The 5,000-nt window shown below is 44.8% G+C and overlaps 1 protein-coding gene across 2 annotated transcripts in view; it reads right to left on the bottom strand.

Moving 5' to 3' along the window:
* cacng2a (calcium channel, voltage-dependent, gamma subunit 2a) overlaps positions 1 to 5,000 on the bottom strand; it is a 150,704-nt gene that overhangs the window by 67,727 nt on the left and 77,977 nt on the right. The gene's annotated exons all lie outside the window — the stretch shown is intronic.

Here is a 5,000-nt window from a genome sequence, read left to right as displayed (position 1 = left end):
TGTCATGTGCCAGTGTTGTAATTACACCACAAAAGTACTTTTAATTTCACTTTTGACACCTCTGTCTATGACTGAGGGGCCTTGAGCAGGGGACATGCTATTCCTTATTCCCTTGGGGTGCTTGTTTGGCTGCCACCTTGCACGGGTGAGGCATAAAGCAATAGAGTAGAGTAGAGTAGAGTAGAGTATCGTTTATTGATCCCAGGGGGAAATTAAGGTGTCAAGTAGCATACACATATAAATAAAGACATTGCCCACAAGACATAACACACCTATTTACACATACAATAATAATATATAGCTCACTGTTACTAAAGCAGCTCATATGGACCTGCATTTTAACACATTTTAACGTTCCGTGTCCCGTTTCAGCTCCCGGAACCCGTACTTTCATTTATAAATACGGGCCGATTATGTATTTCAAGGGACAGTTGGCAACCCTACCAAGTAACCTTACCTTCATGCACATGCATCACCCTCACGCACAATATAATTGCTTGTGAAAATGTTCCATGTGCTCAAGGCTGAAACTTTCTGGAAGTATCCAAGGTCTTCCAGACCCACTTTATGAACTTGGTGAGGCCAACATAGACATTGTACAAGTGCTTTAGAAATGTGTGCCAGGGAGGTCTGCATTGGGTGGAGAGGGGGGAGAGGGGTTGGGGGGATGTTCGCTCTCACATCCAGTTCATTTTTAATGCATTCGACCTTGAACATGGAATGTGACCTCAGCCAGGTCTTTAGCACTGGAGGCCTGCTCTGCTTCCTAATTCCCACTCCTGAACGTGCCCTTGCCCACCTGACTCCCCCATGTTCATGAATCTAGGATGTCCTTGCCCACCTGACTCCCCCATGTTCATGAATCTAGGATGTCCTTGCCCACCTGACTCCCCTCCCCATGTTCAGGAATCTAGGATGCCCTTGCCCACCTGACTGACTCCACCATGTTCATGAATCTAGGATGCCCTTGCCCACCTGACTCCCCTCCCCATCTTCATGAATCTAGGATGTCCTTGCCCACCTGACTCCCCTCCCCATGTTCATGAATCTAGGATGTCCTTGCCCACCTGACTAACTCCACCATGTTCATGAATCTAGGAGCCACAGTGGATTAGGAAAGCAATAAAAAACCCCACTGAGATTGAGAGAGTAAGTCAGAAAATGAGACAGAGAGCGTGTGTAAGTCAAAGAAAGACAGAGTACTGTACGACAGACTGAAAGACCTAAAATGTGTGTGTGTGTGTGTGTGTGTGTGTGTGTGTGTGTGTGTGTGTGTGTGTGTGTGTGTGTGTGTGTGTGTGTGTGTGTGTGTGTGTGTGTGTGTGTGTGTGTGTGTGTGTGTGTGTGTGTGTGTGTGTGTGTGTGAGAGAGAGAGAGACAGAGAGAAGAGAGAGACACAGTGTGTGTGTGAGTGTGTGTGTGTGTGTGTGTGTGTGTGTGTGTGTGTGTGTGTGTGTGTGTGTGTGTGTGTGTGTGTGTGTGTGTGTGTGAGAGAGAGAGAGAGAGACAGAGAGAAGAGAGAGACACACAGAAAGAGAGAGAGAGAGAGAGAGAGAGAGAGAGAGAGAGAGAGAGAGAGAGAGAGAGAGAGAGAGAGAGAGAGAGAGAGAGAGAGAGAGAGAGAGAGAGAGGACCTGACCTATATAGGAAGGAGGCTAAAATATTTATGGATGTGAATGTCCTAATTCACAAGCCACTGGGGGTGCACACGGCCTCCTGTCCAATCATAAAGAGGAGGATCTCAGATCTCACAGACTCACTCACTCCTAAAACACACACACACGTACGCACACACGCACGCACGTACGCACGCACGTACACGCACACAAACACACATACAAACATACACGTACGCACACACGCACATACTTATTACGTTGGCAGGAAGCTGTGTATTACGTTGGCAGGAGGCAAAAATTATTACGTTGGCAGGAAGTTATTACGTTGGCCGGGCTATTACGTTTGAAATGCACACTTTTTATTACGTTGGCAGGGTTGTTACGTTGGTGGGAAGTTATTACGTTGGTGGGTGTTACAAGGCACCGCTACATATGGATTCACTCAAGGTCTGCTGACAGGACTACAGTCACTGGGTGCGTTCCAATATACGACCTTGCTTCCTCCACTTGTGCTTGTGGCATCGTACCAGGAAGTATGTCATGATGACATCACTGACAACAGCATTATATTTCAATATCTTGCAAAAACTCAATTGTAAAGTCTTTTTCTCATTTGCAATTGGGATCGTGAATGAAAAACAGTCCCCCAAAAGTTGTTGTGACAGCTGGGAAACTTATTTTCTCCACGGAGGAGGGGCCAGGAGACGGGGCGAGGCCACAAGCACAAGTGGAGGAATCAAGGTTGCATATTGGAACGCACCCACTGTCCTGTCAGCCAACAATGTGTCCACCGCTTTCCTCACCTCTACAGTATGGTATTAGCACTACAGGTAACAGTGCTACCAGAGAATCGTATACGAGAGAGAGATACGTAAATCAGGCGGGTTATTTTCCGGTATCCACTTTACGTCGGGTGAACGCCCCTTTAGGAGACCTTCGATTAGGAGACCTTTGGAGTCTTGAGGTTGAGAATAAATGGAGTCCCCCTTGGCGCTGTAGATGGCGCTAGCGCACGACTTGTGCAAACACCATGAAAAGAGAAGAAGAAGAAGGGACAACACCCCCTCTGGAGACCGAATTTTGAGCTCACTCCTATGCATTGGATGGGCGGGTTTTAACTCTTCGTCTCTTAGCTTAGACGATATTTGGTACTACCATTCCCCAGGTATGATGCCTCAGGAATCACCTATAGCAGCATGTCAGGCTTAGATGACAGGGATGCCATTTGACTGCTCGTCTCTCTAGTGCAGGGGTGGGGAACCTTTTTCATTCGAGGGGCCACTTAAAATTCCTACAAGAGTCATAAAAGTCCTCCGAGGGCTGTACTATGAATGCAAATCAGGATTTCCCCATGCAATTTAGGCCTATATTGAAGGTAGACACCGTTAAAACAGTCCCCACCTTCGCTAGGTCCCCTGAATATAACTTATTTGCATTGGAAATGTAATTACTAAGATTCCTTTACAAAATATGTCATATTTCATGTGAAGTTGCACAACATTAAAATTATATCGGGGGCCGGATAAAACGGCCTCAAGGGCCACAAACGGCCCTCGATACATAGGTTCCCCACCCCTGCTGTAGTGACTCTGAGAAATGTCTTACTTGGCTGGGCTAGTGTACCTTAAGAAAAAAAGCTGTCTGTGTGAATAGCTGACTGTTCTCTCAACTCTCAACTCTACGTCCTCAGAAGGAGAACCATCTACCCCAACACTCCTTTTCCCAACAGAGACAAACATAGCGTTGTTCTTGTCAGTGAGCGATGTCTAACATGGTAGAAAAAGAGATAAGCTGCCAGATATGAAACCATGCTGAGCTGAGGGAAGATGGAGAAGGAGATGTGTATATGTGTCACGTTGGATTGGCACTGTACGTACACGCATGCAGGACTAGAACAAAGTATTGTACATGGGAATCCTATGGGTGCCTTCATAAATTACCTCCAAGCACACCGTAATCAGAGCTCTGGCATTAAAATCGCTCATAAATTCCAAGCTCCCGTTTGTTTATCAAGAGTGACATGCTTGTTTTTTTTTTTTTTTTTAAACCACCAGTATTCGCTTTTCAGATAGTCATATTGCATTTATGAACGCACCCTACATTTCATGGGGAAATGGGGGAAAATCCCCTGGCCTATGTACAGTAGCCAACTGCTGATGTGTGTTGTACTGTAGTGCTGCTGGGTTATCCCCCTGATGTAACAGGGATACCGTTTTCTGTTGCCTGATGGCCAGTTTTGTCCAGCACAGCTTGTTTGACAATTGTTTCCCAGTCAGTGTGCTTGCTTGGGCAGGCGAAAAAAGAGCAGAAATCAATGTGTTTGTGTGCGCGTGTGTGTGTTTGCGGGGGGAGAAGAGTGTGTTTAAGCGTGTCTGTGTTTGGGGGCTATAATAACGTTGGGAAAATCTTGCTCGCTCAGTCCACCTCAGGCCAAACCAATGCAGACTAAGCTGTCCGATTATAGCAGACGGTTCAAAGGCATGTTAACTTCACGTGCACACACACACACACACACACACCCACACATAACACGCCCACACCACACACAAATATTAGCAGAAAGCAATGCTGAAACTGGCAACTGTGGACTGGAATAGGGTAGGAATGAATAGAAGAGAAACAAGTCAGAAAAAAATTCACAGCTCCCTGCTTTTGAGAAATACTGAGCAATATCTCTTGGATGGGTTGAAGGAGAGGATTGTCCACATCCCAGGGAAAGGTGCAGGACGAAGGCCAACCGTAGTTTTCAGAGTGAGAAGTCCGCACACTTAGAGTCCTTTTTGTTGTATTTTATTTTTTCATGGCAGGATACTGTAACGTTTCGATCTCAACAGTCTTCTCCTGATTCTGAAGAAGACTGTTGAGGTCAAGACGTTATCCTGCCATGAAAAAATAAAATACAACAAAATGGATTTTAAAGGAACAGACCACCCTTTTTTGATTTTCACATAATTGCAGTATTTCCAAGCATTATTCATGAATGTGCATATCATTTTCGTCTATGTGTTTGCATTGCCCTGTTTGACAGTATACCCAAATTAGGCATAGTAATGCAAGTCTATGGTACAAAATAAAACATCATCAAATGTACTTATAAACCACTTTAAAATTAATGTAACATTCACCAGAGTATAAAACAGCAATTTAATTCGGTCCAGTGATCACTTGTGGCTTGATGCTAAAGATACCAGTTACTTTCAGTGATTATGCTAAGCTATGCTAATAATTCTGATCCAATAAATCTAAGTACTGAAAACAAAGAGAAGAAAATGATATGCACATTCATGAACAATGCTGGGAAATACTGCAAATGTGTGAAAATCAAAAAAGGGTGGTCTGTTCCTTTAAGTGTGCAGACTTCTCACTCTGAAAACTGTCTCT

Source organism: Engraulis encrasicolus, chromosome 2, assembly GCF_034702125.1.
Source record: "Engraulis encrasicolus isolate BLACKSEA-1 chromosome 2, IST_EnEncr_1.0, whole genome shotgun sequence".
Lineage (NCBI taxonomy): Eukaryota > Metazoa > Chordata > Actinopteri > Clupeiformes > Engraulidae > Engraulis > Engraulis encrasicolus.
Note: the sequence above shows the minus strand (reverse complement) of the source record. Positions and strands in the feature narration are given on the sequence as shown.